Source organism: Daktulosphaira vitifoliae, unplaced genomic scaffold (genome assembly GCF_025091365.1).
Source record: "Daktulosphaira vitifoliae isolate Bord-2020 unplaced genomic scaffold, ASM2509136v1 Scaffold_1, whole genome shotgun sequence".
Classification (NCBI taxonomy): Eukaryota; Metazoa; Arthropoda; class Insecta; order Hemiptera; family Phylloxeridae; genus Daktulosphaira; species Daktulosphaira vitifoliae.
In genome coordinates this window covers 31,926,813-31,939,802 of record NW_026099572.1, presented here as the reverse complement: position 1 = coordinate 31,939,802, position 12,990 = coordinate 31,926,813, and the positions used below count along the sequence as shown (strand labels likewise).

The 12,990-nt window shown below is 42.2% G+C and overlaps 1 pseudogene; it reads left to right on the top strand.

Moving 5' to 3' along the window:
* The first annotated feature begins 5,808 nt into the window (after positions 1 to 5,808).
* LOC126894102 (uncharacterized) lies at positions 5,809 to 7,999 on the top strand (annotated as a pseudogene).
* Positions 8,000 to 12,990: the final 4,991 nt, after the last annotated feature.

Genomic DNA, 12,990 nt, shown 5'->3' with positions numbered 1-12,990 from the left:
GCTACCCAGCTCACACCGGGGGTACGGGCCCCGAGCAACTCGGCTAACACCCCTACCAAGATGATCAATGTAGCAGCCTTAACATTTTAGGATCCTGCAACGCACTCCCAGCTCAACAGGTACACGACCGTGTTGGGTTGGGTTTGGTTGGTACTCACCGTCCAGTTCAGCGGTGGCTGTTGTTGGTGACAGACGTGTTTTCACGACGCGCCACTGCTATTTCAGTTATTTTGGTGATTTGTTGCATTTTTATTAATATAATATGACATTATCATACTCTTAAAAGTGCGCGATCGGCAGGTGTCGCTTTTGAGTCTGCCTGACCAAAATTGACGGAGTAATCGAGTTTTTAGTGTTGTGCTGCATATGATGTTATTATAGGTAAGAACTACATAACACGTGTTATTTCAGCGCACAAACGGCAAACGCCAACGGCGAAGTTGTTTTTATTATATCGATACGGCCATATTGGATATTGGGTAGTGCCTAGTGGTCATCGTGCGAGTCACCACCAGAAAGTGACTTTTTTCCCCCCCCCCCACTTCATTTTATTGAATCTGCTATATCTCGGTGGTTTTCAAAGTTAGGAAGTCGGGGTTTTCGCCAATTATTTTGGTTTTAAGTACTCTCTGGTACGCCTATACTAAAGGGGTCTAAAATCCCTTGCTAGGGATTTTCCGCAATTTTGGACCGATCGGTCCCAAAATTCTCAAGCGAGCTCAATAAGGTAGCACGACATCCGACTGCAAAATTGGGGGCGCTAGCGTAAAGGGTTGTCAAAATAATGGACAGTCGACCGATGCAGGTTGCTCCGGAATCGGGGATACCTTTGGATTCTCCGAATACCGGATGCAGTATTACAATGGGTCAGCAGGGACAAGAGGGGATAATATACGGCTCACAGGAATCGATGACGATCTCCAGAGGCTGAAGGAGTCAGCAGCAGGTAGGGATTGAATAAAGTCAGCAGATAGCCTGGACAGTGAGTCCTTATAATACACATCTAAACTGTTAGAAGAGCTAGAAAAAAATGCAAAGGAGGAGTTGGCTAGGTATGGAAGGAGGATTGACCAGCTAGTAACATTCCTAAAATCTCCGGCGGGTAGAAATGTCCACACGACGGTGAAAACCTTGATTGGGGATACGGATAGAATTTTCAAAAAGGTGAAAGAGACTAAGGACCTCGCGGAGAGAACCAGGGGGACTTGGCAACGCAAAATCACTGAAGGACTAGACAAGACAATAACCCATGGTGGCAACGCAAAAACGGTTAGTGTCGAAGGGAAGCTGGACTGTATCATCGAAGCTATCGGCGAAGTAAGTAAGTAAAGCAGGCGGTAACAACATGACTCTGCGAACCGGCGGGTTACAGTGCTGCGGTGAAGAGGCATAAGGAGGGCAACGTTTGGATGGGTAGTGGTAGCAGTAGGGCGAAGAAGGATATGGAGTTAGTTGAAGTTGAAAATGGAGGATTCAATAATGAGATGGCTAACCAGCAAAAAAGCCAGGAAACCTGAAGTGAAGTCCAAGCCGCCGGCAGTTCTCGTCAAAACTGGATCACAGTCGTATGTGGATGCACTTAGAAAGATCAAGGCCGAACCCTCCCTAAAAGAATTGTCAAAGGACATCACTGCCATGAGAAGGACCGAAGCGGGCCATTTACTGGTTGAAATGAGTAGGGGTTCCGGGGCAGTGGACAGGGTGAGCTCGGCGATCAAAAAGGCGGTAGGAGAGGAGCACATCGTGGCCGCTATGAGAGCCACACAAAGACTAGGAATATTTGGGCTAGATGATGTTACTACGCAGGAGGAAGTGCTGGAGGCGTTGGACAGCGTCGCGAATGTTCGGGCAGCGGGAACAAAAGTCAAAATTACCCTAAGAGACATGCCTAGAGGTCAGAAAATGGCAATTGTTACCCTGACCCTAGAAGCGGTGAGGAGGATATTGGAAAAAGGTCGACTATGTGTCAGATACGTACAATGCAGGGTTAGGCAATGGATGGACAGGAAGAGGTGCTTCCGGTGTTTGGCTCTTGGCCATGAAACTAAAGACTGTGCTGGCCCTGACCGAGCGAGGTGCTGCCGAGGCTGCGGGCAAGACGACCACTTAGTCAAAGACTGCAAGGGCTCGGATGACCAGCGGAATGCGTTTGGTGTACAGTTGCTATGTGTCTCCCAGGTCAAACGAGCCCGAGTTTTCGGATTTACTTCGTAGATTGAAGCTCAGTGTGAGGGCGTTTGGAGCACGAAAGATACTAATAGCTGGAGATTTCAACGCTCGGGCGGCAGCTTAAGGTGACTGGGAGGCCAATGTGAGGGGACGTCTCCTCACGGACCTGGTAGACTCATTGGAGTTGGTTATCGCCAACCGCGGATCTAAACCAACATTCGTTGGCAGGGGAAGAGGTTCAATAGTAGTTGTTACTCTTACGTCGCAGAAACTTGCGGTGCAGCTGTGTGGGTGGAGTGTAAAAGATGATTTATATAATGGAACCGACCACCATTACATAGCCTATGAATTATGCCTGGGTCGAGTTCGGGGTACAGGACGACAGATAACCAATGGATGGGACCTCTCCAAAGGCATCGACCTGGAGCTATTCAAGACTGGTTACAAATTATATGAACAGATAGTCGAAAGTTCAGATCCCGATAGAGCTGCTGAGGAATTCGAAAGGCATATCACGCAAGTGTGTGATTTTTCTTTGCCCGCGAAAAAAGGGCCCCCGCACTGTAAACCTCCGGTGCACTGGTGGACGGCCGAGATAGCGGACCTGAGGGGTGAGTGCGCTAAAGCGCGACGAGCTGTAAAACGTCATAGTTCAAGAGCTCCCGGTACCGCGACCGTCCCCCCGTCAAACGATGCTCAACGGTTGATCATGGATCGGCTACTCGATACCCTCAAAGTAGCACGCAAGAGATTGAAAACAGCTATCATAGGTAGCAAAGTAAGATTAGGAACGAACTAATACAATCGGTCGACCACGATTCGTCGGGAAGACCATATAAGATGATAATGAAGAAACTCAAGAGTGCCCCGCCGTCTGATAAACTGGAGCGTGATGTGCTGAGAGGTGTAGTTGGTGGACTTTTCCCTGACCACTCGGGGGTGGTATTGGACGAAATTCCATCCACGCCTCTGGACGTTGAGAATGATTTTAGCCAATCTGAAGTTGAATTAGCCATCCAAAGAATTAAAGGACGGAAGAAAGCACCAGGCCCCGACGGTCTCAACAGTCGCATCCTGATTGCGGTGCACATGGTGGACCCGCAACGGTTCCTCAGGATATTTAATAATTGCATAAGAGCAGGGAGGTTCCCTGAACGTTGGAAAAAAGCTAGACTTGTGCTACTCAAAAAGGGGAACAAACCGCCGGACGCTCCTTCCTCGTACCGCCCATTGTGTCTCTTGAATGATGTGGGGAAGCTGTTGGAATTCCTTTTGGCGCGCAGATTAGAGGAGATTGTAGTGCAACAAGGTAACCTTTCGGACACACAGTACGGGTTCCGGCATGGCCGTTCAACTAATGATGCTGTCATGCGCCTTTGCAATACAGTTCGGGAGGCGGTTGACGATGCAAATGGCTACAGGGCTTGCGTAGCTGTAAGCTTGGATATCAAAAACGCCTTCAATTCGTTAGGATGGAGGCATATTATGTCGGCCCTGGAACACTGGGATGTTCCGGTACAACTATGGCGGATGTTTTGTTCTTATTTTTCGAAGCGAGTAGCGGAATTGCTGTGTCCGCAACTGGAAGAGGAGTTATCAATTCATATGACGTGTGGTGTGCCGCAAGGATCGGTAGTAGGACCGCTCTTATGGAATATCACGTATGATAGTGTGCTCAGGAGACCCATTCCAGAAGGTACTTCAGTGATAGGGTTTGCTGATGACACCCTAGTGATGGCGACAGGAGTATTAGTTGTGGAAGTGGAGAGGAGGGTAGCCACAGCTCTAACGTTGATAGCGGATGAGATTGGTGGACTGGGTCTGTCCCTAGCTGCTAACAAGACGGAGGCGGTATCGTTTAGACGAAATTATAAAGACCTCATGCCACGTGTATTGTTAATGGGATCAGAAGTTTTGGTAACGGACACGATGAACTATCTGGGTATAATAGTTGACAAGAATCTAATGTTCAAACAGCACATAAAGGAGGCAGCAGCGAAAGGGATGAGGGTAGCAAACGCGCTATGCAGACTGATGCCAAACATCGGGGCCCAAAAGAAGCGCGAAGAAGGTTGTTGTCAAGTGTTGTTCATTCCATGTTGTTGTATGGAGCCCCAGTCTAGGCCGGTGCGCTCCGTTATGTAAAGGCCAGCGTTGATGCATTAGCAGGAGTTCAACGCAGAACATTGATACGTAACGTGTGTGCGTATAGTTCTGTTAGCCGTACGGCGGTAAGTAAATGTCCTAACGGCTGTGCCTCCTATCGAATTGCTTGCGGTAGAAAGGCAGAGGGCATACCACAAGTGCCGAAGAGAGCGGACCACTGGATCATTACTGGAAGACTGAGTTGAGGCAGGAAACGCTACAGTTATGGGAAGCTAAGCTAGCTACTTCAGAAACTGGAGAAAGGACTCGCTCGTTAATCTAGGATTTTCGTAGGTGGGTATTAATGGACTTTCACCTTACTCAGGTGCTGTCGGGCCACGGTTGCTTTGGAATCTATCTAGCTAAGATAAAGAGGAGGCAAGACAACATCTGCTTCGTCTGTCTGGAAGAGGCTGACAGCGTGGAGCACACTTTGTTACGTTGCCCAGCATGGAAAAATGATAGAAGAATGCTTGATGCTGAGGTGGGACCTATTGATGGAGTGTTACTTGTCGATAAGATGTTGGAGTCGAGGGATATATGGATTACGGTTCAGAAATTTGTCAATGCTATTATGGGCAGGAAGGAGGACATCAAACGGACTTTGGAACGATATGGAGTAGGTGGCAATAGTGGGCGTCGGTATCTGTGATACGGCCTAGGAGTATTAATGGAGAAGCACCGTCAAAATGAATATGTAAATAGTAAATAATAAGTATTGTGTATTGTATAGTGTATAAGTAAGATATTGGCTATAGTTGTATTATGTTGTTATAATAAGTCCATTGATGTAATGTTTTTCTGAATAAACGGCACCGGGTGGCCCGGGGGAAGTAATGCTTAACGGCAAGTTCCCCCTGGGTCATCTATGGGTGCACATGCCACTGAAAAAAAAAAAAAAAAAATCACCGTCCGAACAGAAGCTCTGCGAGAAGCCGTACAAGGAATACATATTGATGCGTTTGGGAGTGGTCGTCGGCGACGCCTCCCCCACTGCAACAACAACAACCATAACCACGACGACAACCACGGTAATGGACAGAGCACCAACAGCAGAGCCAGCCTCAACAGAAGAACCACCAAGGGAGGAATCCATGGATTTGGAGGAGGAGGTCATGTTGGAGGATGCGATCTATTTATTCCTCTCCTGTCCCCCATCCACTGACTCACCAAAGGAGGAATAACAAACAAACCCCTCCACCACCCTCGTTCACGACATGCGATCAACCACACACCTTCCACAAAGCGCGATACCGCGCGAACAGACACCACTTCAAACAAACAACGTAAGGGCCTTTTCACACATACACGGTTTCCGTCTAAACGGTTCCGCGACGGTTTACTAATATATGACAGTTTATGGAAGAAGGTTTCACACGTTATCGCGACCGTGCCGTATCTGTGTTGCAGCCGTTCAAGTCCACACGGTTCAAGACATGTTTGCGGTCAATAATGTATTGCATAATACGATACTGTTCACACACACGCGGCACGGTCGTCGCACGGCACACTCAATTAATTTTTCTACAATTAATTTTTCTCCGAGTATAAAAAAATTTAAATGACAACTATGGATGTCGATTTATTAATTTCACTTATTGAAGGTCGTTCAGTATTGTGGGATAAAACATCCAACGTATATANAAGGTCGTTCAGTATTGTGGGATAAAACATCCAACCTATATCAGGATAGAAATGAAACGAAGAAAGCCTGGAAAGAAGTGTGTATGGAGTTGAATAGTGATTTCAATAATTACGACGATAAACAAAAAAATGATTACGGTAAATTAACATATTATTAAATTTATTTTTTGTAGTTAAAACAATTCATAAAATACTTTTAATATTTATATTATACTATGACGTATATCGCATACTTTATTAATAATATTCAAGTATACATTAATTATGACGTATAAGTTCTATATTTTTAACATTTGCCACTCTAAAGCCCCTGCATTTGATGCAAAATAATCACTTGGAACATTCCGGATGTTATTAGCTGGTAATCCTCCTCGTGTATCATGTTCTCTCTGTACTTCTTCCAGACCTATTATTACTTCGGTGTCTTCCTTTGGTATCCATCTCTGTCTCGAACAAAATTATGTAGAATGACACAAGCTTTGACAATTGTCACTGCAAAGTCGGGTTCTAAGTTATTGGTCTGTGAAATATTCTCCATTTGTTGCTCAAAATGCTGAATGTGCATTCCACAAATCTTCGAGTCCTATTTAGGCGATAATTAAATATCCTTTTTTTTTTCTGAAAGTTGCGATCCACCAAAAGGGCGAAGTAAATGTTTGTGGAGCGCAAATGCTTCGTCTCCAAAGAAATAATAAGGTAACATGTGATTTTCTATTCCGGTAACATTAGTTTCAGTAGGTATTTCTAGATTACCGTTTATAACTGATGTCTACAATGATGACCTTTTAAATACAGATGAGTCACAATCTTTTCCGTAACTCCCAATGTCGACGTATATAAAGCGATAATTAGCATCAGCTACAGCCATTAAAACTACAGAAGAATAACCATTGTAATTATGATACATTGAACCCAAATGATTAATAATTCTGATATGCATTCCATCGACTGCCCCTAAACAGTGTGGAAAATTGGCTCGTTTCTCAAATTCTTCAGCAATCAATTCCCATTTTTCTTTAGTAGGAAGAGGTATACATTCCCTTAACATTACTTCCCAGATACTAATACATACTTTTTTAACGATGTTGCTGGTGGCTGAAATGCCAAGTCTATAACTGAGATGTAAATCTGTGAAAGTACACCCACTTGCTAGATATCTGAAACCAAAGTAAATTATTTAAAAATTTTTTAGGTAAGGAAGTTATGAAACGATGGGTAAATATTCGAGATGCATTTCATAAGTCTATAAAAAAAAAGAAATCGCTAAATAAATCTGGAGCTGGTGCATCAGCAATAAAGAAATATGTATACGCAGAACAGCTAAAATTTTTAACAAAAGTATTCAGTCCACGGTCAACTGAAGATAGTTTATCTATCAACTCGGGTAACGAAGATAATGAACCAAATTTTTTAGAAAATGACAACGAAAACGAAAGAGACCAATTTAAAATACCACCAAAAAAGCAACTTGGATCTCGTAAAAGAAAAATAGATGAGGTTGAGATGAGAATGTCGGTTGGAAGAACCAGAAGATCGTCACATTTCATTTTTCAAAGGCATTGTTCCAACTTTGCATACATTTACAGAAGATGAAAATATAAACTTCCAGATGGGTGTACTACAATTATTGACCAATATTAAGCAGAGCCGGTTTCAATCACAACAACCTAACACGGATTTCAACTCTCATTCATTAACAACAGCTCAAAGTATTAATTATAATCGTTATACTCCTACGCAAAGAAATATGCAAAACAATGATCTGCAACTGTCTACGAATCAACTAGGAATATCTTCTATGCACTATCAAACTACAGAGCATCGCCCCAAACATAAAAAAATACCTCGCCAATATAACCATATTGACGACAATCCATCTTCCGTTGGCAGTATTTACACAGACGACTCATCATTATTAGATTTAGATTTTACTTAATAATTCAGATACTATACATAATATATATTGTATTATTATTATTTTTTTTTTTTTGTACTATTATTTATTAAGTAATACTTGTAAAATGCATTGTTTTTTCTTCTTAAAGACTAATAAATAATTTTTAATATTCACAAATAAATTGTAAAACTTTGCTACATTTTAATACATAAAATATTATTAAAAAAAATTAAATAATTTGTATTTGTTATTTACTTACCTCAGGGTTACAGCTAACATTTGTAAAGGTTCGATGCAGTCTCTCATGAAAGTATTCTGACGCTGCAATGTTTTTTTTAGCCGGTCGTGTAATTCATCAAAAGATTTTATGGACATTCGAAAATAAATAAAAAACTTATTCTCGTGTTCTCGAAGGTCCTTAAACGTGGTATAAAAGTGGCCCATTTCTTTCCTTGTAGAAATATATGGATGAATCCAATAAATTCTTTTCTGTATATTTCTAACACGACGCTGATGGCGTCTGTATAGAAGTATAAGAGCAATTTTTTTATTATTATTCATCAGCACAACCGTTTATGACAATAAACAATGACTACAATGAATACAACTCTATAATAACATACGTTACTACCAGCGCAGCGCTAGCAGCTGTGCGGTGTGCCGTGCGGAAACCGTAAGAAAACCGTGTATGTGTGAAACCGGCCTAAGTATTTGCTGCCTTCAAAGTGATAGGCGGTATAATTAGCTATCCGTTTCCAATTTGTATCCGCGTTATTCAATTCACTGAGTAGACCGGCGGTTTTGCGGGTGGGCATTTGACACTGTCCCGCAGCATTTCTTGATACACGGAGCCCTGCAACCCGTGACACCTTTATTAGCCGTCGCCTAACTTAGTGTATAGGGTAGTTTGTCTAACTAACACCGCGGGCGATACGCCACGGTACAAAGTCCAGCAAGTACTACACGTCCGTCTACGACCCGCCGCAAACCAAACGTTCAGTGAGTAATCTTTGTGACACCGCACGATACGGTCAGCCTACGATACGATACGATACGGTCAATCTGACGCAAAATGTTTTTTTTTGTAATTGTAGCTTAAGAGTTCTTNATTACAATTTTTACAAAAATACACGTTTATTATAGGGAAATTCTATGTGCAGGGCTCAAATGCAATCTGACGCAAAATTTTTTTTTTTGTAATTGTAGCTTAAGAGTTCTTCTACAACATGCATGTATTGGTGTAATCGTAATATTGCGTAATTTTGAGTTAAACTCTTTAAAAAACAATGTAAAATAAGTATTTGCATTTTTTTGTGTGTAAAAAATTATTAAAATTAAAAAAAAAAAGAAATAAAAATTTTTTCTTAGTAAATTTGAAAGCCGATGACTTTTTAAACATTTTAAATAAAAAAAAAAAAAATTTAGGTTTTTAATTAAGCAGGAAAAAATGATTGAAGAAATAATAAAAATCCTAGAAAAATAACAAAAAAATACAGTGTTATGATATTTAAATAGCACCCAACCATTACTATATCAATTTTTGGCCTTGAATTTTTGTACATGACCTTATAAGGATATAATAAAAAAAATTTGCTAAAAAAAAATTTTTATTAGTTGATTAAAATGGTACTTTTGGCCGGCTAAATCAGCGTTTGGTCCCACTGTGAGACGCCCCTAACTAAAAATGTTATATAGTATGTCCATTCTTCATGTCAAATCATGTATGTGTATATACGATTCTAAATTTTCAATATTGCTAATCATACATAATGTAGACTGGCTGTTCTAATATAGTAATAGTTCCAGAAAAAAACAAAATTGATCTAAAATTTTTCTTTTTATAATTTTCATAATAAATATTATTCCCTAAATATTTTTACAAAATTAACTAAGTTATAGCAAGAACATAAATAATTTTAAATAACAAGTTAATTTAATTAATTGAAAAAAAAGTTAATTTTAAAGTATTGTATAAAATAAGAAAAATGTAAACTAATACATATTTTAAGTTATCTAGTTAATTTAGAACTTTTCACTAGGTATTGTTTCTTTCTCTTCTATTTCCTCGCCGTCCTAATGAAAAACCAAGTAAGTCTTGAAGTGAGACTAGAAATAACGCCCTTATCACTAAGTAATATTATCACATTTTTCCAGTTTACATAAGTTCATGTATATACAAAAAAACAAATCCACGATAGAAAATAACAAATTTTGCTGTATATTAAGTATTGGGTGAATAAAATATATATAAAATTATACATTTTATAAATTTATATACAGATTTTAACAGTGTATATGTAATATTTTTAATTAACTTTATAGTCTTAATAGAGTATATCTGATAATCTTTAGTAATTAACTAATTATAAGTATTTTTTTTTTGTAATTATAACATGTTCTATTAACATTTAATTTCAATTTTTCAAGTTAGATACTTCAAATAACTAAATTAAATAATTAATTTATAATATACTCTTTCCTCTGTTACATTTAAATAGATTAGCATAAATAATTTCTGTTAATACAAAATCTTTTTTTGCAGTTAAACAACAAAAGATAAATTCTGACAAACTTGTAGTTGCTCCGATAATAACGTAACACTTAGCTGTTAAATTTATTATTTATATTGTATGTAATTGTAGTAATTATATTTATTGTACATAATATTATACCAATTTGTAATAGGAAAGCCTAATGGACCGTTAGTAACAGTAACATTTGACATATAATTTGGCGGTACCACGACGACCCCCTATCATGTCACCCCGGATGGAGAGAAACACACCGAGCGGTCAAACAACGGTTCTACTGTAAAGGGTTAAGAAACGCCGTGCGCATGTACGTAAAATCGTGTCACATTTGCGCGTGCACTAAGCCCTTAAACATGCGCCCCGAAGACCCGATGGTCAAGCGCCAACCTAGACAGCCGTGGGAAGTAATCAGTATCGACCTGATGGGACCGTACCCTAGAACACCAAGGGGCAAGACGAACCTATTAGTGGTAACTGACTGCTTCAGCAGGTGGACCGAAGCGTACCCCATAGGCGCACCTACAACGAAAACGATTGTAGACGCGCTAGAAAGGGAGTTCTTTTCACGCTACGGTTACGCGCGAGTAATTTTAAGCGACAACGGCCGTGCGCTCGTGTCCAAAGAAATGATCGACGCGATAAATCGGTGGGGGGCAGAGGCCTGGACTACACCGATATACCACCCACGGGCTAACCCAGTAGAACGAAAGAACCAAGAGTTAAAAAAAGGACTTCGCGCTTTATTAACAGAGTCGAGTCATACATCTTGGGATACAAAATTGCCACCTTTGTTGTTCGCTCTACGCAATAGGCGCAACGAGACTACCGGATACGCACCGTCCGTACTCGTATTAGGTAGAGAAGGTAAGAAACCGGGTGATTGGCTACTGCAGCGAGTACAACCGGTAGCACCTGCTACTATCAATAACGACCGGTTAGAGCGCGAACGACAAATCACTAGCACAAAAATAACACCGCCGCCCGTTCATATCAAAACAAAATACGCGGTCGGCGACGTTGTGTACTATAAAGCGCATCACTTATCGAACGCGAATAGACAATTTTGTGCGGGTTTTGCACCGAAGTGGTGGGGCCCCGCGAGATTAGCCGAACGCCTCGGTAAAGGCGTGTTCTTAACGGACCAGTCCCCACCAAGGAAAATTCATGTCTCATGTATGAAAAAACAAAGTTAGTAGTTTTTTTCTTGTGTTATTTTTCAGCATGAGCAACAACAACAACAACCCAGCCACATCCTTATCCGTCGAGGAGGTCCAACGGTTGGTTGGCCAATTGGCGGGCCGGGTGGGCCTACCGCGGATCCCCTCCCGCGGATCCCCTCCCGCGCGTACTACGCTCGGTGGAGGATGCTTCGCGCGCTCCCCTGCCCGAGGTTATTAGGAATCCCGTGGCTCGAGTCCTTTTCGAACGGGGCGTGCGGGCGGGTCGCGAGGAGGTGAGGCGCGAAATACAAAACGCGCTGAACTCCCTCCCCATCATTACACCGCCAATAACCCCGACCACAACACTGCGGACAGCACCAACAACAACCACATCAACATCAACAACACCACCACCAACATCAACTCCAACAATGACGACGACTATGGTTAGCCGGCCATCGGGCGTGTACGTGGACGGGTCGCTGGTGGCCCCAGCATCAGCAACGACACCAGCGACCGACCACCGCACAGGAGGAGCAGCCGGAGACGCCGATGGAACTGGAGGACGACGGCCTGGTACGGGAGATGGACCTGTTCCTCTCCTGTCCCACCTCCACAGCACAGCCGGAGCCCCCGGCCGAGTAAGAGCCCCCCCCACCACAAGCGCGTTACGCGCGGGGACTATACCCCCAATCCCCTCCCTGCTGCGCGCACTCCGCGGGGCATTACCACCCACTCCGTCAAACATACAACGTAAGTATTGCGGCTTGTTATTGCACTATGTGCCTTTAATATATTTGACCAAACACGGAACGCCATATGCGCTATTTCAATTTGCTTTTAGAGTACAGCGGCGGCTTGGTGGGGGGGTATTTGACACGGCCACGGCGTTGTCACACGTTGACACCCCGCGGTCGTATCAGCTCCTTCACAGCCACCGCTTCACTGTAAACCGGACCGTTACACACACGCGTTATCGTCGTAGTGTAAAGTCCAACAAATGCCTAGCGTCGAATACCCCGCCGCAATAATACGTGAAGTCAGTCATCTTCGTGACACCTAGATTGCTTGTTCGTCCGTTCGCCATTCCAACCGAACCGCCACCACAGTGCCGATCTATTTTTTGACATTTATCAACAGAACCATCTGAGTGTGATTGTTCAACAATTCGTAGTATTGTTACTTTTGTTTACCTTTTATTCTCTTTATGCTAACCTTTTTATTTCATTAAACGGCTTGACGCCACCTGTAGAACGAATCGTGCTTTCTTCTTTTCCTTTTTTGTGTGCGTTTACGACGTTAGACGCAACACATTGAATAAAAAAACCCAGCACAGGGGGGTCGCGGCACAGTGGTGACGTGGCATAGTTGGATCAAGTATAATGATATCTGACAGTGATTAAAATCACTATCATAAATAAACGCTTCGATGCAAATCTTTAGA